Raw genomic sequence first — 25,255 nt, 5'->3', positions numbered from 1 at the left:
GTAAAGAAGGGTTCCATGTGAACAGCAGTTGAACATGGGTCAGTCGGTCCCAAGAGACATCGTTGAGCGCCGGTATGGGCGATGGCCTCTGTTGCCATCTGCCGATGGAAGCGGAGTCTGGTTCAGATACCCGATGGGTGCCCTCACGGCGTCCAGTGCGGTAACGCAAACAATCCCAGACAAACAGGTGGGAGCCCTGGGTAGAGTTCTCTTTTCTTTGTGAAGGGCAGGGCCTTGGATGCGTCTCGGTTCCAGTCACGCCCGAGAGCTCTTGCTGGTCCTTGAAAATCCAGGGGAGATGGTGTAAATCTTGCACTGGGTTGTATCCATATCCGCAGCAGGTCTCCAAGTTGAACAACCTCTGGAATGTTGCAACCATTTAGGTTAGGAAAGTCGGCAAGTCAGATTCGTAACTTCAGTATAAGGATTGACTCTAATGGCTGGGTCGGTCTGGCTGCGTCGTGAAGCAGGGCTGGGCGCATGGCACGGCTGGACAAGGCACCGCCCTCTGGGGCGGCGGCAACTCTGGATGCAAGACGCTCCTTTCCTATGGATTGCCCTATCTGCGGTGGTTGCCTCCCCTGTGCCCCCTCACCGGGGACGAGGGTCGGTGTTCTGCCTTGGCCGGCGGCTAGCAGCTGACTTAGAACTGGTGTGGACCAGAGGAATCTGACTGTTTAATTAAAACAAAGCATCGCAAAGGCCGGAGGAGGATGTTTACTTGATGTGATTTCTGCCCAGTGCTCTGAATGTCAAAGTGAAGAAATTCAATGAACTGTGGGTAAACGGCAGGAGTAACTATGATTATCTTATGGTAGCCAAATGCCTCGTCATCTAATTAGTGACATGCATGAATGAATGAACAAGATTCCCACTGTCCCTACCTACAATCTAGTGAAACCACACCAAAGGGACTAGGCTTAGCAGAATCTATGGGGACAGAAGGCACTATTGAGCTTGACTCTCGTCTGGCACTGTGAAGAGATATGAGAGGTACATAGTAAGTGGGAGGCCTCGGGCTGAGGGTGGGATAACACCCCTCTTATTGTTTTTACTCTTACCCAGTGAGGCGAGGTGAGCCCCGTAGGGCTCTCACTTTTGGCTCCAAGCGCCTGGCCCCCACCAGGTGGGACCCGCTCCTGGGACAGTGTCAGGTGAGGAGTTTGACTGGCGTAGTACATCTGTCAAATCCTAACTCAGGTGTCCTAAGGCGAGCTCAGGGACGACAGAAACCTCCAGCGGAGCAGAAGGGCAAAATCTCGCTTAATCTTGATTTTAAGTATGAATACAGACCGTAAAAGTGGGGCCTCACGATCCTTCTGCTTTTATGGGTTTCAAGCAGGAGGTGCCAGAAAAGTTACCACAGGGTTGTGGCGGCCAAGTGTTCATAGCGATGTCGCTTTTTGATCCTTCTGGACTCCCAGTGGAATTCTACTATAGATATTCTACTCAGCTAGTCCCATGTCTTTCGATGCTGGACAACTTCCCTTCTCCAACAGAAAATAATGAGTCATATCATTATTGAAACACAAGAAGTCCCCAATAAAATTGAATTCCTATCGCCCACTTTAGATACTAAATACTGAGTATAAGATACTTAGGAGCTGTTTATGACTTTGGCATCGACTCTTCCCATCATTGTGAAGCAGAATTCACCAGTAGTTGGATTGGTCGACCAATAATGGAGAACGTGATCTGGGTTTAGACCGTTGTGAGACAGGTTAGTTTAACCCTACTGATAACAATCTATCGAAGGTCATCCTCTGAGCAAAGCTTTTTCCTTTCAGTGTGTGGTTGCCTGCGGACACCGTCCCCCACCATACCCAGGGGTGGGTTCCCCTACAGCTGGGACGGTAGGAGGGACGCAGAGGGGGTGCTGCGAGCCTACAGGAGGCAGCCTCTACCACATGCACATGGGCCTCCCCTCCCATCCCTGCCCCACCGGGGAGCATGGATGAGGGCCACCATGCCTTGTGGATCAGCAGGGTGACCAGATGGCCTGGGCTGGCCAGGGAGACCCTTCGCACTGCTCACATGCAACTCGAGCAGGAAGGTGAGCAGCCCTGGAAAAGGAGCCTCCAAAGCAGCAACCTCAGAGCACTTGGCCACCTTCACCGTTGTCGAACTGCAAGGGCGACTGGGTCCGGCTGTCTCTGGGCGCTGCATTGTCACAGGCCATCTGGTCACCTGGCTGCGAGACCAGATGGCCCTGTGGGCTGGGCAACCAGATGGCCCTGCGGGCCGGGCAAACAGATCGCCCTGCAGGCCGGGTGACCAGATTGCCCAGCGGGCTGGATGACTAGATGGCCAGCCTGTTGGCCAGCCGGGCTGACTCGATCTTTGTCCTTCCCCAGGGTTCTGTAAGAATAGTCGAGAAAAATGGGCTCCCTGGGCAAGCCAGCGGGGAGAGGACGTGGCCTGGGCTTAACCCTCTTTGGTTCCTGCCCCCCCCCCGGCTCCAAGAAGGTAGGAGGCACACCCGCCGGAGTCAGCACCCTGACTGGAGGGGTGACAGACAGTGTGGAGGGGTGACAGACAGTAGCCAGGACAGGGCGGCTGCAAAGTGGGGACGACTGCCTAGCTCCCCACTGTCTCTGTGGCGAGGAGTAGCAGGTGGCCAGCCCTGTGTGGAAGGGGGGCAGAGGCAGAGCTGGAGCTCCTGGAGAGCTTGGAGAAGACTTGAGCAGGGGGTACCTGGGGCCGGTCTGGGATGCAGTGACTTGTGGATGTCCAGTTCCACCCAAGGGGGCCAACCGGGGCTCGGGGATGCTCTCCCTAGCCTGACTAGGGTTCAGAAGCTGGGACCTGGCCCAGGGCTTGAGCTCAGTCTGGCAGGCCCCAGGGTGCAGGAGCCCCCAGTCCTGCAAGCCAGCCGAGGGTCCGGGAGCTGGGAACGGGGGTCCACCGGTGCCCGGGGAGGCTTTTCCCAGCCTAGCTAGGGTTTTGAAGCTGGGCCCGGGGCATGAGCTCCCGCTGGCAAACCTCAGGGTGTGGGACCCCATCCCGCAAGCCAGCCAAAGGTCGGGGCGCTGGGGACGGGGGTCCATCGGGCCCGGGGATGCTCTCACCAGCCTGGCTAGGGTTCAGAAGCTAGGACCGGTCGTGGGGCTTGAGCTCCATCTGGCGGGCCCCAGGGAACAGGAGCTCCCCATCCTGCAAACCAGCTGAGGGCCCTGCCTCTGGGGACGGGGGTCCACCGGATCCCAAAGAGACTCTCCTCAGCCTGGCTAGGGTTCTGAAGCTGGGACCGGGCCCAGGGCTTGAGCTCTGTCTGGCAAGCCCCCATCCTGCAAGCCAGTCGAGGGCCCATGTGTTGGGGAAGGGGGTTCATCGGGGCCCGGGGAGGGTCTCCCCGCCTGGCTAGGGTTCGGAAGCTGGGACCAGGCCCAGGACTTAAGCTCCATCCGGCAGACCCCAGGGTGCAGGAGCCCCAATGTCCTGCAAGCTAGCGGAGGGTATGGGCGCTGGGGACGGGGATCCATGGGGGAGGCTCTCTCCAGCCTGGATAGGATTCAAAAGCTGGGATCAGGCCAGGGCTTAAGCTCCATCCAGTGGGCCCAGGGGTGCAGGAGCCCCTGTCCTGCAAGCCAACTGATGGTTTGAGCACTGGGGATGGGGTTAACTGGGGCCCAAGGAGGCTCTCCCCTCCTGGCTAGGGTTCGGAAGTTGGGACCGGGCCATGGGCTTGTGCTCCATCTGGTGGGCCCCGGGGTGTGGGAGTCCTCGTCCTGCAAGCCAGCCAAGGGTCTGGGTTAGGGTTTGGAAGCTGGGACCAGGCCCTGGGCTAAACCCCCTTCTGACGGGGCCCGGGATACGGGAAGACCCCTGTCTTGCAAGCCAGCCGAAGGGGACTGGGGTCCATATAGGCCCAGGGAGGCTCTCCCTAGCCTGGCTAGGGTTCAAAAGCTGGGACCTGGCCCAGGGCTTGAGCTATGTCCAGCGGGCCCCAGGGTGTGGGAGCCCTCCATCCTGCAAGCCAGCCGAGGGTCTGGCCATTGGCGATGGGGGTCCACCGAGGCCCGGGGAGACTCTCTGCAGCCTGGCTAGGGGCTTGAGCTCCATCCAGCAGTCCCGGGGGAGCAGGAGCCCTCATCCTGCAAGCCAGCTGAGGGTCCGGCCACTGGGGATGGGGGTCTACCCAGCCTGGCTAGGGTTTGGAAGCTAGGACTGGGCCCGGGGCCTGAGCTACGTCTGGCGGGCCCCAGAGTATGGGAGACCCCATCCTGCAAGCCAGCTGAGGGTCTGGGCTCTGAGGATGCTCTCCTCTGTAAGGCTTGGGTTCGGAAGGTGGGCCCGGCGCTTAAGCTCCGTCCGGAGGGCCCCGGGGTACGGGAGCCCCCATCCTGCAAGCTTGCCAAGGGTCTGGGCGCAGGGGACGGGGTCCATCGGGGCCTGGGGAGGCTCTCCCTGGCCTGTCTAGCTTTCAGAAGCTGGGACTGGGCCCAGGGCTTGAGCTCTGTCCAGCAGGCCCCAGGGTGCGGGAGCCCCACAGTCCTGCAAGCCATCCAGGGGTCCGGCGCTAGGAATGGGGCTCCATTGGGTCCAGGTCAGGCTCACACGACCTGGCTGGGTTCAGAAGCAGGGACTGGGCCAGGGGCCGGGGTTGACAGGCTCAGAGGAGCAGAGTTCTCTGACCACCCCTAGTCAAAGGCGGCAGAGATGCCCAGGAGGATGAGGACTGCAGTTTCGCCTCAGACGAGGACACTGCAGATGTTGTCTGTAGTGGCAAGGAGTGAAGTCTCGGTGCTGTGGTTGCTTCAAAAGCCCAGTTGGTAGAGGTCAAAGATGTGGTTTTGATGAACTTGGAGAGTTGGGCGTTTATGGCCTTCTCTATTACTTTGGCTGGGAAGAGGAGCAGAGAGATGGATATGTAGTTCTTGAGGTCCGTCGGATTGGTAGAAGGTTTCTTCAGCAGGACGTTGATCTCTGCACTTTTCCAGTCTTCAGGGAAGGTGGTGGATTCATTGGAGCAGTTCATGGTGCGGCAGAGTTTGGGGCGATGGAAGTGCCAGCTCTGTTGGAGACATGGTGAGGGCAGGGATCGGAGGAGGCTCCGGAGTGGATGCTCTTCATGATCCTCAGAGTGTTGGCAGAGGTGAGGGTGGTCCGGTTGCCCAGGATCTAGAGCCAATGGGTGCAGTGGTTGTGGGTAGGGTGGGGGGGGTCTTGGGTTGCGATCACCTTGATCTTGTGGTAGCATACAGTGATGAGGTTGTCGCAGAAGTCTTGGAAGGGGGAAGAATGGCTGCTGTCTCTGTGCTGGATTTGGCAAATTCTTTGACCACATTGAAGAGTTCTTTGCTGTTGGGCATTGGCCTTGATGCATTCTAGCACAACAATTTACTTTTTTTGTTTTAATGAGGTGGGGGTGTGCAGTGATGGCAGTTTTGAAGGCAATGTGGTCTGCCAAGATCTTGATGCTTTTTTTGAAGGCTGTGTGGTCTGCCAAGATATTGCTGCTCCTCCATCCTTTCTCGAGCTGTTTGCAGGTGTGCCTGGACTCTTGGAGTTTAAGAGAAAACTAGCTTGCTTTCTTGGACGTCTGCTTTCCTGAGGGGAGCCAGTGTTTTGGCGCAGTTGGACATTCATAGGTAGAGGTTGCATGATGAGGCGTTGTCGTCCGTGGATGTCAGTAGTGAGGTTTTACTGAGGGAGGTGGTGAGCTGGTGTTCAGGTGACCTTGTACTATCTTCTACAAGGAAAGTGGTGGGAGTTCTGGTGTACAGTGGGTTTGGTGGGATTGGTAAAGGAGCAGTGGACGCAGAGGTGGTCAGTCCAAAGTAGGTCACAGGTGTGGCTGACAGATAAGTTGTTGTATGTGGAGAAGATGAGGTCAATTGTGTATCCTTTTGAGTGGGATGGAATGGTGACAAGTTGTTTGAATCCAATGGTGGTGAGGTTCTCTTGTAGGGATGAGGTTTGGTGCTCATTGCGGTTGTCCAGGTGGACATTAAGATCCCCGAATGATGAGGTCCGTGTAGATGAGCGTGTGGTGTGTGACGAAGACATCCCCTTGACACATGATAAGACCTTTAAGATGGCACGGATATACTGACCGTTCTTACTTGAAACAGGTTTGGGCCCTGGGCCCTGGATGTTCCTCAATCACTCTCCGGATTGAACTGTGCCTCTGCACCACATCTGGTTGTATAGGCTGGTGGCACTCCAATAGCAGATACACCTGTTTCTGTTGGTTTGAAATGTTAGGCTTTTGTTAACAGGTTTACTCGAAGGACCAAAATCGCAGGACTGAATTTTGGGGGGGAGGGTTTGTTTGTTGTTTTTTACATAGATGAGGTGTGGCGCAGCGGCCAGGGTGACTGACCCCGGAATTTGGGGATCACGGGGATCACGGTTCGATCCCCGGCTCCGGTGGCAGGTTAGCCCAGCACCATGTGACTCTGGGCAATAGCTTGCTTAATCTTCCCGATGGCCCCCAGCGCCTAGAGACCCTTACGGGTGATTGTTTGCGCTTTACAAATGTAGATTATTATTATTATTATTATTATTACAACGTTTACATTTGTCACCACTGTTGCAGGGGAAAGAGGACTATTTAAAGGTTCACCACGCCTGGATGTGCTTTCGTTTTCACAGATATAGAGATGGAATCAGTGATGACGCAGTATAAACTAGTAACCTGGAATGTGCGGGTATGGGATCCATACAGAAAAGGCATAGAAACATGGCCCAGCTACACCAGTGCCAGGCCATATTATCTTTCTTTAAGAAAGACATTTGGTTGCCGCAGAGACCTCTAAATTACACAAGCACTGGCAAGGCCAATACTCCTACTCGCCCTTTGTATGTGGTGAGGCAGTCTGATTGGGTTGCATGACTCAAGTGTGGACACACAGGGATGCTATATGATAGTTAAAGGCACCCTAGATGGGGAACTGCTGCATATATGGCCCCAATATTAGCAAGAAGATTTTTATGAACACTAGCTAGTCTATTAGGCCCCATACTCCTAGGTGCCTGGGGAGATTTTAATACAGTATTAGACGTGACATTTGATAGATAACTCCCCGCACTGCCAGGGAATGCACCGACCCGCTAGGCCAAGATGTTGAAGCAATGGGTGTATCGATGGGAACTGACTGACGTGTGGTGAGTTTGAAATGAAGGTATGAGAGAATACTCAATTGCTCACATCCATATACTCTGCACGCATAGCTAGATCGCTTCCTATGCCCAGTGCACTCACAAACAAAAATGACCCACTTATTTAGGCAAGACAAACTCCGATCATAATCCCCAAGAAATTTAATTAGAATGGGGCAGGGTACCAGCCCAAGTCCCTACATAGCAACCACAGATCTTTCGCGACACCCTGGCAACTGCCATAGATACGCATTTCACAACTAACGCTGTTACTGCTTCTGGAGTTCTGGACTTTTTGGTTCCGTCCAGAGGTGTCAGGGTACAACACCCAAAGACCCCGGAGTCCCACCTGCCTTGGTGCACAAATGAACAGAAACACGGGCTTCTCGATGGTGGCGTCAAAGACCAAAGGTTTATTACTGCAGGGACACAGAAGTCACAGAATCTACACACGGGCAGAATCTAGGAGACTGTTCGATTTGTACAAAGTGGGTTGCTCCTTATATACTAAAAATTGTGCTCTAGGCAAATATTTCACATGTCGGTACATTCCCAAACCTTTGTGTCTCTAAACAATAAATATTTGGCGTTACACAGGAACTGTCGATAATATCTGATACCAAACATCACGAAGAGGGGTTCCCACCAGTCCATCACAATCCCTTGTCAATATTGCATTCAAGACCCGGACCGCCTCATCGTAAAGTTCGTTACCTCCCCCTAATAAAGGCCCAGAAGGAAAAGGAGCAGAGCCAGGTGCAGAAGATAGAAAACGGGATAAGAGATGTTTGTGGGTTGTAAATGGGCAAGGCTACCGGCTTCGGCCGCCTAATCATGATCAGGTACAATGGACAGGAAAACCAGTTCAGGTGGGCTGGCCTCGGGCAGAGGAGGCAGCCTTTGTCGAGTCATGCAGCTTCAGCGTGATCTGGTTTAAGGTGCACGTGTCATGTAAGAGGTGAATCTCCGGCTAAGGCTACGTGTCTTTAATCAAAGTGAAGTGAATGAAATGATCAGAGGCTATTGCATATGTGAGGGCAAGGAACCACAAAAATGGCGGCCACGATCTAAGATGGATGCCGTGTGTGTATCAGAAATGTGTCAGTGGAAGGAGTGCTCTTGCTCGTAGCGTAGCGAAAACACTAGGATATACTAAATGGATCATTTGCGGTTCGCTGATACTAATTTTATGTATTTCCGACAAACTTGAAAACACGGGTTCAAGTCGTCACGGAACCGTCACGGAACCTCAGACCCTCCTTTTGCCCTTACATAGGCAATTACTCAATCTATGTCTGAATCTAGTTCTATGCTCATCAGGTCAGTGACATGTTGTTGTATCATCATCCTTTCTCGTGTCTTTTCTCCAAATGCAGGTGGTTTCCTAAAACAGGTTGTAGCACAAAGACTACACAGAGCAGGACCACACTGGATAATCAGACAACATGAGAATAGTAATATTAAGATGACACCAATGACCATTAGAACCTTCCATCCCCACGCTGAGATCAGAGTCCAAACCCACTCCATAAAGGACCAGTTTCCCTCATCTACATGTATGGAGTCCGAAATCTTGTGCAACTTAGAGATCGCCTCGTAAACTGTTGGAGCATTATTAGGAATAAAGACACAGCAGCTCGATTGGATCATTCTGCATACCCCACCTCGATCTGCAAGTATAACATCTAGAACCATACGGTTCTGCAATGTCATGAGCCTATCCGCCTGAAGCTCAGCTGTCAGATTGCTAAGGGCACCAGCAGTTTCGGTAATAGTAGATTCAACTACCCGTGTTAGCTGACGTATGTTTCTACTATTGGCCATAGGCCCCCAGAACGGAAGGAAGCCTTTGAAGAAGTCTCCAGCTTCCTGACCAGCTGTATCTTCCTTACTGAAAACACCTCTAGCTACTCTTATTCTGTGGTAATCCGGTGAAGCAGTGTATGTCGGAGGCAATAATCGAGCAATATAACATGATCCTGAGAAGTCGGCAGGCAACCATGTATAAGCTCTGTCTCGACAAATGAAATAGGTACCCCTAGCAGTAAGAAAGGCAGGGGAAGAGTTAGCCGGAAACACATAAGTCTCTACGCACTCACTCCTCCCTAGCTGAGCTCTCGGATTTCTCCCATTACCTTGCAAACAGACCTGACCTCGGTGAGGTACGACCCAGATTGGAGTTGAGCTTTTACGCTTGCTTTCTCCTAAACTAAGGCGATACTCTGAAGTATTCCAACTTAAATATACTCGCAATTCGTCTCTAGGGTATGATGGAGTATTATTGACGTCTTTGATCATGTCAATAATTCCCTGGACTAAAGCTTTGTTGGCAGAGTTATATTTAGTGGAGCGTGGTGGACGTGGAGGATAGGTCTCAAGAGCATAAGCAAAGATGGTTTGAAGGGCCTGAAATGATCCATTGTAGCTGAAAGGCAAAACCAGATAGGGAATACCTTTATCCATAGTGTGGGGTATCAAGCCACACACCCAACAGTCTGTCGTGTTAACTACCAGTTGGTGTTGGTGCAAGAGCTGTACAAAAGTATTATTAATGAATTCTGAGCGTCGAGCTTGCTCATGTTCCGGAAACGAGTGAAAAGAGTGTATAGAAGAAACAGTAGAAATAGCAGGATCAAGGGGAGGTACTGTAGATACTGGCACAAAAATCAAATTTATGCTAAAGACAATTCCACCCACCAGTGTTGTTAAAACAATCAAAAATGTAATGGCACATTGCATCAAGAAACATTTGCTATGAAGAATTCTATTTAGTCTGTTTCTGCGAACGTAAATCACATTTTCTCGTTGCAGCGCAGGAAGTTCCATCTTCTACAATCCGCTCGCGACCACTGATGATGTGTACGTAGATGAAAATGCCTCTGTCAGCCCTGGGAGTTCCCAGTACTAACAGAAAGATCGACCTTGTGTCAGACCCCTGCAAATTCAAACTAGGCACACAGCCACGACCCTACGGCTACCCAGACGGCAAGGCAATTTATTAAAAACAATAAACAATAGCAAACTTCCTGGCTGAAAAGCAAAAAAGTCCAATGTATATAAATATCAAAATCACAATATGCAGTTGCCTGCTTTATAAGTTCGTTTTATGGCTTCTAAGGTGGTATCTTTTCCTTGCTGGTACTGTTTGATCGGAAAATAGTGTATCACTAGCAGCTGTTGCAGAGTTTACGTTCGCAGATGGCAAAGTTTCTTCTGATGCTGGAGACAAATGTTCAATGTTCAAAGTAGTCTTTTCAAGAGGAGAGTCACGTTTCAAAGTGTCAGAAATCAAATCGGCATCGCTGAAAGGGACAAATTTTGGAGTTATTTCAGATTCGGAGGCACCAATTCCCTTCTTCACCCAGTCGTCGTAGGGCAGCGGCAGTGGAACACGCTTTACGTGAGAAGCGTGGATCCAGTGCTTGCGACCAGCAACACGTACAGCTGTCCTCGTCGCCAGCAGGATTTGGAAGGGGCCGATGTAGCGAGGCTGAAGATTCTTTGTCCTCGCAAAATTTCTGACCACCACGTGGTCGCCGGGTTTCAGCTGATGCCCTGGACTCTCCGGAGGTTTTGGCAAAGCATCAAAGACCTGTTGATGAATAAGACTTAATTTAGCAGTCAAGTCGTAAAGATAGTCTATCAACATAGGATATTCAATGGAGCAGAATTGTTTAGGCCTTGGCACACCCCAGACATTTGCCGGGCGGCCAAATACAATCTCATATGGAGAAAGCCCTATTCTAGAATGCACTGTTGCTCTCGTTGATAACAAGGCCAAAGGAAGTGCGTCTGGCCAAGCCAAACCTGTGGATGCTTGAATTTTGGCTATTTTAAGCTTGAGGGTGCCATTGTAACCCTCGACTAAACCAGCAGACTGGGGATGGTTCGCACTATGAAATTTTTGTTTCAATCCTAGACCAGCACACACACTCTGCATAACTTTCCCTATAAACTCACTTCCGTTATCTGACCATACAATCCGTGGCATTCCAAACCTAGGGAAAAATTCTTTGAGAAGAATTTTGGCAGTTGATAAAGCAGTGTTGTCCTTTAGTGGGTATGCTTCTATCCACCTGGAAAAAGCACAAACTACCACCAGGACGTATTTTAAATTGTTGCAGCGTTCCATGTGAATGAAGTCTAACTGTATTACTTCAAAGGGACAGGAAGGAGGAGCAAAATGACCAGCTGGAGTTGGAGTTCCCTTGCCAGGATTATGCATCAAGCACACCATACAATTTTTCACCACTCTCTCTGCACACTTACTGATTCCCTCATTCTTCCAAACCGGAGCTAACATCTTACATATCCCTTTAGAACTTATGTGCGCCACTCCATGCGCCATCGTCACTACTGCAAGCACATACGCATCAGGCAACATCCAACGCTGCTGTTCTGTCAAATCGATCCAACATCCATTCGAGTCCAATTTGCCCGTACTTTCTCTCCATACGCGTTTCTCTTCCTCAGTCGCTTCTTTCTGAATCTCTTTCACACTTTCCATTGTGTCCTCACACATTCCAGACTCAGCAATCCATCTTGCAGACGTAGCAACATACATTCTACTCATCATGTCTCTAGCTGTCTGTTTAGCGGTTTCATCAGCAAAGGCATTTCCCCGACCAACATCATCCGTGATTGCTTTATGAGCACTGCACTTCACAATCGCAACTTCAGTCGGTAAGGTTAGAGATTCTAACAAGTCGTTAACTAGCTGACCATGTTGAATCTTAGTCCCATGGGACGTAATGAAACCCCTTTCTCTCCACAACCGGCCAAAACTATGGGCCACGCCAAATGCGTACTGACTATCTGTAAACACATTCACTCTCTTTCCCTCAGCTAAAACACACGCTCTCGTAAGAGCTATTAACTCTGCAGCTTGGGCAGAATTCTGACTCACTCTTGCAGTCTCCACAATCGTCTTCAAAGTCGTTACCGCGTAGGCAGCAGTCACATCACCATTCTCCAATTTAAAACATGACCCGTCCACATACAGCGTACCATCTGGGTCGGATAGAGGAGTATCTCTCAAGTCGATACGACCTTTTGTCTCTTCCTCCGTTTTGAAATAACAGTCATGTGGCTCAGAATCACTCGACTCTTGATCAGTCGGCAACAATGTTGCTGGGTTCAATACATTGCATCTTTTGATCTGAATATGACTCGCTAATAACGTCAGCTCGTAACCAGATAATCTCGCACTAGTAAGGTGTTGTGTCTTCGTTCGGTTCATGAGTGTGTCCACTGCATGAGGAACCATGACCACTAGCATATTGTTCATCACCAAACCAGCAGATTGTCGAATGGAAGCTGCAGCTGCCGCTGTAGCCCTCAAACAACTAGGCAATGCTCTAGCTACCGGATCTAATGTTGATGAGAAATACGCACAAGGGCGTTGTTTATCACCAAACTTCTGTGTCAAGACACTCAACGCGCAACCTTCTCTTTCGTGAACGTAGAGCGTGAATGGCTTACTGTAATCAGGTGTGCCCAATACAGGAGCTGAACACAAAGCTTTTCGTAATTCAGCAAAACTCTCTTGACATTCATCAGACCATGGCACCGGACTCGGAACATTTTTCCCAGTCAAAGCTACCAACGGTTTTGCTAAAAGTGAAAAATTTGGGATCCATTGCCTACAGTAAGAGGTAATACCTAGAAAGGCACGTACTTCCCTCTGTGTGCGTGGAACACTCATTTGCATAATTGCTTTTATTCTTTCTGGGGTCAACTTCCTTCCCTCCTTTGACAAGAGATGACCTAAGTAGGTTACTTCTTGGCAGCAATATTGCATTTTGGAAGGTGACACCTTATGATTCAAATTAGACAAATGATGCAATAGTGAAATTGTAGCTGCTTTGCAAGTTTCCTTGTCATCGGCAGCCACCAAAAGATCGTCTACGTACTGTACTAGGGCAGAACCTGGAGGAAGGACAAAAGAATCTAACTGGCTTTTTAAAGCTTGACTGTAAATAGATGGACTTTCACAGTAGCCTTGTGGAGCGCGTTTAAATCTGAAACTGCGACCTCCTAAACAGAAGCCAAAAATATCTCTGCTTTCCTCGGCTATCGGAATGCTGAAAAAGGCATTCTTCAAGTCGATGACTGAGAACCAATTGGCTGTAGCGGGAATCAATGTTAGCAAGGCAGTAATGTCTGGCACTACAGGAAACTGCGGAATTACAATCTTATTAACTTCTCTAAGGTCTATGACAAACCTATAGACTGGAGGCTTTGTAGGATCTGTTCGTTTCAAAATCGGCAATACAGGACTATTACAAACATTTCCTCGCGTTTCTTCAACCACACCTTTTTTAATCAAATCTTGCACAATCAATAAGAGTGCACGCTCACCTTCATTCGATATTTTATATTGAGGAATTCTTGGAAATTTCACATTCGCTTTCAAAGTTACTACATACGGTGGAATCTCTAGTAGACCTACATCATTGGGACCAGTCGCCCAAAGAGAATCAGGGAGTGAACGTAGCTCCGGCGGGAGTTTGTCCATTGACAAGTACATCGGAGAGGTGAGTCTTTTACCCAAAGTAAGCTGTACTCCTTCCGGAGAACAGTACAATGTCGCATATAGTCGTTTTAACAAATCTAAACCAAGCAGATTTTCATTACAACCTGTCGTCAAAATTAAGGGTGCTTTCAATTGACACGGTCCAACAGAAATAGACAAAGGACCAGATATCGGGTTGTACACAGGGGCGCCTGAAAAACCTACGGAAACATTTGTTGAGCCAGACAAAGGTGCGCCAGGGAGTTTCGCATGCATGATAGAACTTTTTGCGGCACCAGTATCCAACAGAAACGGTTCGACTACACCTGATGTTGCTACTGCGACATAAGGCCCACTCTGATCCACTGGAACTGATACTACTCCCTCTCTCTGTCCATGGCTGTCCTAGTACCCATTTTGCTGAAATCCCTCTTCAACTTCACAATAATCCTCAACAAGATATTGCTGAGATCTATTCTGTTGAGCTGACTGTACATTTCGCTGATCAAAGTGATTAGAAGGACGATCATTAGTTTGTGGAGGCATAGCACCTCGTCCCCGACCTCTAGAATTCTGTGCAAAACCACCACGACCTCTCTGAGCTGCTGCCGCATTATTTTGCGCTAAAATCTGACAATCATTTTTATAGTGACCCTCTTTCTTACAGTACGCACACTGATTCCACTGGTATTGAGGCCTGGTCGAATTATAATCTGTCTTTTGATACGAATTCTGTTGCATATTAGTCTGATTCGTGCGAGGCGGATACGCCTGCTGTAAAAGAACTTTAGTCTTTAAATCTTTCGTTTTCTTCTCTGATTTCTCCTTTTCCTCTTTATCCCTATTTTCATAGTACTGTGCAGTCGCAAGTATTTGCGCTGTCGTAGATACAGCCCACGCACTTTCTGAGTCTTTCAATTTATTGCATAATTCGGGTAACAAATTATGCACAAATTTATCGACAAACAATCTCTGTCCTCCTTCAGTGCTCATATCCTGACCACTATGGTCTACAAAAGTCTCTTCGAACCTCGTGAAGAAGTCGGAGACACTTTCGTCTTTCTTCTGCTTGCATGCGGATAATTTATCCCAATTAACACGCAATGCTGGCATCAGAGTCTTCATTAAATCTATTATTCTGCCAGGAAGATTAGCAATTAGGGGTTCGGGTTTCGCACCACCTATTTGTTGAGCATCTGCTGCAGTGATAGCTGCCCAATCACCACCTAAAGCAGCCTGATGATCCTCTCTACGAATTTTAGCCCACACTGGTTGTGGAACTACATTACCAAACAACATATCAATGTCGGCTAAGTTCATTATACAAGCCTCAACTGTCTGTGTCAATTCCTTGTAATATCCGGCTGGATTCTTACGTGGATCTGGCAAGGCCTGTTTCACTGCTAACACTTCTGCTCGCTTCCACGGAATATGTATCCATACTCTTTGGAACTGTGCTGGAGCAGCTGCAATACCCGCATTATCATCACGTTGTACTGCCTCGCGCCAAATTGGAGGAACTTCCCTCATAGGATATTGGCGACTTGGCTTCATTCTACCTTTCTCTAAATCTCTCGGGGAACGAAGAGATGGATCAATCCTAAAACTCAAAATGAGTTCCATCGCTTCCTTTATATTATCGCCCACTATCATTCCAGCAGCAAACTCTTTTTGAATCTTAATTAAATCTTCCAAATCTGATTCGACATCGTCTTCTTCTATTTCCTCACGCAACAACGAGCACATCTCGTCGAAGACGTATCGCTGCGTTGGCTCTCCCCATTGCATAAATGTCTCTAACACATCTTTCGTACTATATCTTCTAACTTTTGTAATCCATCTGAGAGCTGTGGAGTCTAAAACTCCCCGTTCCTCAGTACTTGGAAGCTGACTCCGTCTCTGAACAGAGTCAGGAGTAGGAGTCTTAATCAAGGTTTTATATATAGGCGACAGCATATTAGTAACAGAATCAGTAATTCTTCGACGAACAGAAAGTGGAGTTAGTACACTCGCAGACATAGAGAACGCAGTAGAGGTAGGAATAGATGACGAAACAGTAGGAGTATCGAGGAAAATAGTTTGAGGACCAATAGGTACAGTGGTAGGTATAGGAGCGGGTAGTGCAGGAAGAGGAGGAGCTGTAGGAACATTTACATTCACCACAGGAGGTATAGGAACTTGATTCTGAGGAACAAGAACACCAGGTTGTCCAGCAACCGGTAATTGAACATCCGGTATAAGTGGAGCCGCAGCACCTTGTGCGTACGGTGGAGGCGACCGTAACAGATAAGATAGCAGAGGATCGTTTTCGGAATCCTCCAGTATCTTAGCCATTTTCGATGGCAAGGCAGGATAGCACTTGTCAATCGCTAAGTTACGCTCTCTAATGGCTACATCTATGGCTTTCTCACACTCGTCAGCCTGCAACTGCTTAGTCGCTTGCTCTAGAGTTAACTCTTCTAGTTCTTTTTGCTCTTTTTTCAACCTTTTCATTTCTCTCTGTTTGGATTCTTTCCGCCAATAACGAAAAGAGTCAAACATTGCCGGCCGGGCTTTCTTCCTAAACAATTTCGCTTCTAAATTGTCGAGAATCTCTTGTTCAAAACTACCATGCAGTGGCCAACTAAGGACACCATCCTTCTTACAATAACGGACCCATATCTCATTATAAGTTATAGGACCCACACCATACTTACAATATAGGTCATATAGGGGAGTCCCAATCGGAGGAACCAGACAGGAATCCTCTAATTGTGAGTCACTGTTGCAACTAAAACAAGACAACATTTTCCGACTTACCATTCTCAGTCCGGAACACAAAACAAACAAACACGGAACAAATTGTGCACTTGAACCAAGAACTTAGGCCTACCAAAAACGAACTGATGTATCGATACCCAAAACTGAACCAAATAGATTATCGTAACTAGAACAACTAGTGATAATCTTACGAAACCAAACCAAACCAAGAACCGATCAAGGATTTTTAACAATCCTCACAAAAGTAACCAGCTAGCTATCACTAAATACTTAACTGAGGCACTGAAGACGTCACCAAGGAGAAACCCGTCACGTTTCGCTGTACTAAGGACTGCACCACTTCGGGTCCAAGACAGGGCGACGGTCAAGGCAACGGCCCACTGCAGCCGTCCTGAACGGGAACCCTCGTGGAAGAGAACTTCAGGGCCACTTTTGCGATATGCCGGGATCGATGAAGTGGGGCGCCTCCCTCAGGAATCTTCACACGAAGCTTCTCGAACTCTTCAGGCTTTTGGACCGGTACCGAATGACGTCGCCCCACGTTGGGCGCCAATTGGAGTTCTGGACTTTTTGGTTCCGTCCAGAGGTGTCAGGGTACAACACCCAAAGACCCCGGAGTCCCACCTGCCTTGGTGCACAAATGAACAGAAACACGGGCTTCTCGATGGTGGCGTCAAAGACCAAAGGTTTATTACTGCAGGGACACAGAAGTCACAGAATCTACACACGGGCAGAATCTAGGAGACTGTTCGATTTGTACAAAGTGGGTTGCTCCTTATATACTAAAAATTGTGCTCTAGGCAAATATTTCACATGTCGGTACATTCCCAAACCTTTGTGTCTCTAAACAATAAATATTTGGCGTTACACAGGAACTGTCGATAATATCTGATACCAAACATCACGAAGAGGGGTTCCCACCAGTCCATCACAATCCCTTGTCAATATTGCATTCAAGACCCGGACCGCCTCATCGTAAAGTTCGTTACCTCCCCCTAATAAAGGCCCAGAAGGAAAAGGAGCAGAGCCAGGTGCAGAAGATAGAAAACGGGATAAGAGATGTTTGTGGGTTGTAAATGGGCAAGGCTACCGGCTTCGGCCGCCTAATCATGATCAGGTACAATGGACAGGAAAACCAGTTCAGGTGGGCTGGCCTCGGGCAGAGGAGGCAGCCTTTGTCGAGTCATGCAGCTTCAGCGTGATCTGGTTTAAGGTGCACGTGTCATGTAAGAGGTGAATCTCCGGCTAAGGCTACGTGTCTTTAATCAAAGTGAAGTGAATGAAATGATCAGAGGCTATTGCATATGTGAGGGCAAGGAACCACAAAAATGGCGGCCACGATCTAAGATGGATGCCGTGTGTGTATCAGAAATGTGTCAGTGGAAGGAGTGCTCTTGCTCGTAGCGTAGCGAAAACACTAGGATATACTAAATGGATCATTTGCGGTTCGCTGATACTAATTTTATGTATTTCCGACAAACTTGAAAACACGGGTTCAAGTCGTCACGGAACCGTCACGGAACCTCACTTCCTCCCCCATCATAGAATGGGAAACATTTAAGGTAGTGATTTGTGGCACTGTCATTAATTCAGTGGTGGGGGCTAGAAGGGAGATACTTAGAGATCTCCAAAAAGTAGAGGAATCATTGGGACCCCTTGTGAAGGAGGCACCCAAAAAACAATGACGCAATGCCTAGATTACCAAGAGGCCAGGATACAATATGCAGAGCTACTTGAATGTCTCAGGGTGATGGATTATTGCCAATACACACATGGAGTACATAGAGCAGCAGACAGATCGGGTACCTTTTCGGTGCACATGATACACCCGGAGCTCTCACCCACACCGATTCTGGCAATATCCCAGCTTGGGAAACAGTGGTCACACTGCTCGAGAATAACCCAGCATTTCAAGACTATTACACTGAATTATACTTTGTACACCTTACTCCTAACCCTGTAGAGTTACTGGAGTTCCTACAAAGGGTGCACCTCCTCAGAGTGCAGGAAGTAAACATGGAAGACCTTTCTGCTCCAATCATGGCAAATGAAATCAGAAGGGCGCTGAAGGAACTGGCCCGAAATAAAATACCGGGATCGCCAAAGCTGAATGCCTGCTGGATTACAAGTTGTAATCTGGGTGGATAGTCCTGCGGTGGCAGGCCCACAGTGCTGCCTTTCAAAAGCTCATAGGAGAGCTGTAGAAAGCCAGAGCGATGGGTCCGCGACAGCACTTTCCAGCAGGGCATGGACTGTAAAGTCTATGCCCTGCTCGAACTGTGGGAGCATGCAGACAGGGGATCACACCATGTGACCCCTGCATGCATCCCTAACTGGGAAGGTAACAGGGGCCCTGTAGGGTCCCCTAAGTTTCCTCACCACAAGCATTTTCATGCAGTGAGAACCACCATGAGACCGGTGGTGGTGAGGAAACTCCTAATATGCTTGGCGGTGCCTCAGCAGTACCACCAAGCATATTGTGACCTCATCCCCACTGCACCGACACCAGGAACCACGGATCCCTGGCAGTTGCTGCGGTCCCATGAATGTCCAGCCGCCGTACTCGTAATCCGGTGGTCAGACCACTGGTGCGTCCGTCCCCGACAACCACCACCAAACTCATAATTAGCCTCTTAGTAAGATCCTCACCTGCTGACTGCTTCCAATACTACCCAAACAGAAGCACACTTATCAGTGCAGATATGTACTTTGCTGAAGCACATTGTTAAATATACAGAGGTTATTCTAGGCGTTCAACTCCTTGAATTGGGATTATATGTTTGCCACACTGAATCGATGTGGGATACCGCAAGCCTACATCAAATAGGTCCTACAACTATATATGGCCTCTATGGCCAGAGCTAGAATAGGTCCCAGCATCTCCTAATCCTATCCAGTATTGTGAGGCACTATCTATCTCTATACTTTCTGTTGAACATATAGCACAAAGAATAATGCAGGAAACAAGGCACATGGGGATTCTAGTGGGTAACACAGTTAACGCCATTTCACTGTATGCCGATGGCATGATTCTGCATTTCAATGATCTTTGAGAAGTATAGATGGAATTGGCCCAATTACTTTCCACCTTTGAGACCCTTTCTACCCTCTGCATCAATGCAGACAAATCATGTTTGCTTCCTATACTGGCACATATGCAGAATTGGCCCTGGACTTTGGGGAATATGTGATCCCAGTCAGCCAGGAAAAACTACAACCTTTGATGAATAGAGAAGGACTAGGAGCTCTTTAATGTGTACTGTATTGCCGGACAACTGCAGTGGTTGTCATACTAACTCGCTGGCCATAACCAACTGGTAATAGACTTTATAGAGACACAATTTGCACGGGGATAACTGCACGGTCTGCTGTGGCCTGGCACACCGTTATTGCTCTCACACAAATTATTATTACACATTGCGCTGTCATACTGGAAAATGGCGATGAAATATTCTTCAGTTAAGGCATTTTACACACCCAACATACCCTTGTGAGGTCTCCATACTGCTTCTATCACCCTAATGAGTAAGAGGCTAATACCCTGGGAACATAAAGGTGACCTGTTTGCGATAAACATACAGCGAGAGACCTTTACGATATTAAGGGAACTCACACAACGAGAAGGGAATATCTCTACTTGCGATCAACCAGACTGTGACTCCTTCCAAACTTTCTTTCTTCGGAAGGTACAGGATATCATCACTGACATCAATGCACGGCCAGCTACAACCATGCTGCCTAGTCAGATTGTTCAGGTGCCATCTATGGCTTTGAACAGTTTCCCCCCCCATCTACGACAAGTGCCTAGCGGAACTTGTCGGACAGATCAAGTCAGGCTCAAATATAGAACCATGTCCCTCAAAATTTTTTAAAATGGCCCTGCCAGGCATCCAGCCCCAGGTGCTGAGTTTACTGAACAACTCACTGAAAACAGGGTATCTGCCAACTAAGATGAAAGAAGCCAGGGTCTCCCCACTTTTAAAGAAAGCAGGAACAGATACGAAAGCCTTAAAAAACTACAGGCCTATTTCGCAGTTACCATTTCTAAGCAAGATCCTAGAAAAGCACGTCCTCAGCACTCTAGCCGGCCATCTGGACGAACACCATCTCCTTCATGCCAGGCAGGCTGGGTTACGGCCCCAACATAGCACAGAACTAGTCATGGCCTCAGTCGCCGATGAGCTGAGAGTCAGGGCAGATAATAAACAGCCATGCGCCCTGATTCTCCTAGACTTATCGGCGGCTTTTGATACGGTCAGCCACACCATCTTGCTGGACCGTATCGCGAAATTGGGGATCACAGGCCAGGTGCTAAAGTGGCTAGAATCCTTCCTGTCAGGTCGAACCCAGAGAGTGCAGCTAGGAGACCAACTGTCCGGGATCAGTGAGGTGACTTGGAGGGGGGTGGCCATGGGGTCGTCTCTATCCCCCCTGCTTTTCAATATCTATTTACAACCGTTGGTGGAGGAGCTCATGCGTATGAACTGCGAAATTTTCAATTACGCAGATGACACCCAGCTATTGGTCCAGCTAGATGACACCAAAGAGGCCCAGGAATCAGTGAGGAATCTGCTCAGCTTCACGGTCAACTGGATGACTAACAATCTGTTGAAAGTGAATGCTGATAAAACGGAGGTGCTGGTGATCAGCAACAAAGAGGATCCCTGGAGTGACCTGTATTGGCCCCCTGAGTTGGGAACCACCCCTTCTCCTGGTGTTGTGGTAAAAAGCCTGGGGCTAAGGATCGATGCGGATCTCTCAATGGCCCCTCAAGTTTCTGCTGTCGTCGGATCTTGCATAGGTGTGTTGAGGCAACTACGAAAGCTAGTCCCCATCTTATCTGCCTCCACCCTGCAATCGATCGTATATGCCACAGTCATCTCGAGACTTGACTATGGCAACGCCTTATATCAGGGCCTGCCACAGAAGCTGTTGAGGAAGCTGCAGGTAGTACAGAACGATGCAGCTAGGCTGATCTACTCCCTGCCTAGAAACTCGCACGTACCCCCCCTGCTTCAGAAGTTGCACTGGCTTCCAGTGAAATTTCGAGTCCAGTTTAAATGTCTCTGTGTGGCCCATAAGGCACTCTTTGGGAAAGCCCCAGAGTGCATCAAGCAACGTCTGAAGAGGTATGTTCCCGGGAGACCCTTGCGCTCAGGAACAACCTCCAATCTGAGTCAACCCAGGTTCAAACTAAAAACCAGAGGAGGCAGGGCCTGTCTGTGCTTCTCCCGCAACTGTGGAATGAGCTCCCGCCCACCCTGAGGAGGAATCACAGCTACTACCCTTCAGAAAAAAACTGAAAACCCATCTATTCAAAAAGGCATTTATGACAGTTTAGGCGGTGGAACAGCTGAGTGTTCTATGGGTACCAGTATGTTATATTCTTCTGTTAAGCGCTTAAAGACCGGCGGTGATAGCCGCTATATAAATATTCCATAACATAACATAACAAGAGTAAGAGGCTAATACCCTGGGAACATAAAGGTGACCTGTTTGCAGAGGGCTCCCTCATGACACACAAGGTCTTCATCCATACAGACACACTCCCAGAAACCCTATTCCTGATGCAAGTCTTCTTCGGATTGTGTGTCAACACTGGGCAGGTGATGATCTTGAACCTACAACTCATGAGTTACTGAGGGTATTGTACACAATGGGACATGGATGGCACCTGGTATGATGGCTTTACATATGCCTTTAAGGCCATCTGATGCTATTACTTACTACACTAAGGGAGAAATGGGACAGACTTGGGGAGCACACTCTCTGATGAGGAATGGGCACAGCTGCTAGAATACCCCAAGAAAGTGTCCCATAATTCAAGATTTTAATTTATACAATATGCCATTCTACACCAGGCGTACTTAATGTCATACAAAATCAACAAGATATACTCTGCTGCATCCTCAATGTTCCCCCGTTGCCGGGTGGCTGGGGCGGGCCTGATGCACAAGCTGTGGGCTTGCCCACAACTATCGGTATACCTGGCAGGAGTAGCTAAACTGCTCGGTGCATTCACTGGCCAGGCCTGATGGGATAACATGATGTGTTGTGTATTGGGGTTACCCGTTGTCCCTAGGGACTTTAAGTTGGGTTGAGATTTGTAAATTTGACATTGTTACTGATAAAACCCTTTCTCACCTGGTGCTGTGTGAGGATACATCAATTATGCACGCATTACAACATAGTGCCTTTACAACACAGTCAGTACCACGACTGCGACGCTACTACAAGTACCATTACAACACAAGTCATTACAAAGACTTGCTTTAGGGAATGTAGCGTTAGACTGGTGTTGGAATTTAAGTCCACCACTTTCCCTACTGATACACCGACTGGAGTTAGATTTGTAATTTAAACTATTCCAAAGTTCAGTCCTTCCCTAAAGCAAATCACTGTAAAGACATGCGTTGTAATGGAACTCATGGTCACCATACAGTCTTGGTATTGACAGCGTTGTTAAGCATGCAATGTTGTTTTTGCATGCTTGGTAACAGAAGGGATAGTGCCCAGGGAATACAGGTACATGGGTCCAGCGTCACCATTGATGGCAGTCATCATAAATAAGTTGCAATGCACCAGCACAGCCCCCCTCCCCGTTTTTTTTTATTACCATGGTGAGGGTTCTTTGGTGATACATGGGAGTTCTGATTAGATTTGGGAACCGGGTGGGGGGATTCAGTTTTCTTATGTCCTTGATTACTGTACATGTTTCTTCATTACAAAATTTACAACACGGAACAAACTGGAAGTTAATAACTAAATTGCATCGCTGTGTTGAAAACTTCATTATAAGACTCCTGCTTATAAAATGGACACCAAATATCCTGTATCATGAGTGGTTTGCTGTGACAGTTCAGTAATAACTTTTCTTTGGTCAGTTTGACTTTAAAAGTTCATCTAAAATTGCAGACAATTCACTTTTCTTAAAATTGATAAGGATAAAAAGAGATAGAACAAGATTGGAGACATACAATAAAAACAGTTAAATAAAACATACCAGGTATGGCCTGACACAAATAAGAAGTATGGTGTGAACTATTCAGGCAGCTCAACAAGTAAGGGAATCAGATCATATGAGGCAATAAATCGATCAAAGATGGAAACAGTACTGGCAATTCAAAGTGCATATGCGAGCTATATAAGTAGGTGACCGGTCCAAATATGAAAGGTCAGAACTTGATCTTAGTCACTAGATACAGAATCTCTGGAGCAACAAACCAATGTAACAATAAAGTCAAAATGTAAGTAAACTGCATCAATACAAATGATCTCAATTGAACAGTGAAGGTGGAAGACCATTTAAACATTCCTCATTTCATTTTTTCAAAACTATTGACCTTTTTTGATAAGTTGTTTTTAAAAATGCTCTGCGAGTGCACCACATAGAGAATAGAAAACCTGGCACCGAGTATACTATCAGGAGACTAGAATCGTGTTTCCATATCCTAAAAGCCTCGCAACAGCGCCTGGTACCTAGATTTCTACAGATCTGGACCTGCCACTGTTTTCTTGCTTTGTGGTAACAGGGGCAGCTAAAAAACAAATGAAGGTCTGATTCTGTGGGCAGTCAGATGCCGGACATCCCAGAATTTGTGAACCTGCCCACTTATTTGTAAAAGAGTGGAGTGGCAGGACCCCTTGTCTGAACTGCAAAAAAAAGCTTTCTTGCGGTTGCTGGCTTGATGTTGTTCAGTGCCGGCTCTAGGCTGTACCTGTTCTTGGTTTCTAGGAAGCCTGCAGTCAGCTTACCTGCTAAAGGGTTACTTTGGAGTTGAGCCAGTTTAAACTCCCCATAGCAGTCCCTTAGCATTTTCCTAGAAATTGAGGCACAAGCAACCGCTGGGTCACCCCAAAGGTTGCCCCGTCCCAGACTCGCTAACGTGTGTCGAATATAAGAAAGCCAGGGTAATTTATCCGCTCCCGGTAGACTCATCACCTCTCTTAATAAGCCCCTGTATTCTGTAACAAAAATACAATAACGTTTGTGATATAAAAAAAGAACGCTCATGGTGATTAGCATATTTTTGCATGCAGCTCTGCCATGTGAAGGCACATGCAGAAGTTCTGATTGGCACCTACCACTGGTACCAGGGTTATGAGAACAAACATAAAGTGATGAACATAAAAGTGATGCCTGCCACTGCAATCAGGGTTACAATTAGTGAACCAACATATTGTGATGAACATAAAAATGATGCCTATCACTGCCACCAGAGTTACAATTAGTGTCCACACCACATCGCTATATGCTGTGCCACCAGGGATCAGAATAACTATGGTACAAGGGATAAACCAGTGCTAACATATGCATCATGATGTCACACCTGTAACCACCACCTGGAATCATGGTAACATGGAGCTAGTACACAGGCAAACTAGCTTCAAGGCATATTTAACCTCTTCCATGCTCATGACGAGCTCAGTTCGTCATGTAGCTCAGTGCTCCTGTGCTCATGACGAGCTGAGCTCGTCATGACCACACCCGTTTTCATTGCTGTCCAGCACAGGAGGGGAAAATCTCTAGCAGGGATGTGGTTAAGCATGGCATGGGATGAAGGGTTTGATGGGATGTAATCCTCCTAACAGTGCAAAGACTCTGCATCAACCTCGCCGGCCACATCAGAACTGTTGCTTTGCAAAGCTTCATCGACGCAGTCCCTCGCATCATAAATCAACTGTCAACTGTCAATGGCAGCCTCGACAAAGATGCATTTTCACGCATTGCAACCTCGTAGCTCCTTGGAACCAACACATTACCTAAACTGTGCGATGCATCCTTGATGCCGGAATTTCCAGCACAAGCCCCCATCAACAGGAAACTCAATGGTGACACAGGACCTTGCATCACAGCTTTGTAGCCCCTTGGAACCG

At 48.2% G+C, this 25,255-nt stretch overlaps 1 pseudogene; it reads left to right on the top strand.

Annotated features, from left to right (window-relative positions):
- The first annotated feature begins 370 nt into the window (after positions 1 to 370).
- Positions 371 to 1,745, top strand: LOC147730627 (28S ribosomal RNA; annotated as a pseudogene).
- Positions 1,746 to 25,255: the final 23,510 nt, after the last annotated feature.

The sequence above is a fragment of the Lissotriton vulgaris genome, chromosome 2_1 (assembly GCF_964263255.1).
Source record: "Lissotriton vulgaris chromosome 2_1, aLisVul1.2, whole genome shotgun sequence".
In the NCBI taxonomy this organism is placed as follows: Eukaryota; Metazoa; Chordata; class Amphibia; order Caudata; family Salamandridae; genus Lissotriton; species Lissotriton vulgaris.
Note: the sequence above shows the minus strand (reverse complement) of the source record. Positions and strands in the feature narration are given on the sequence as shown.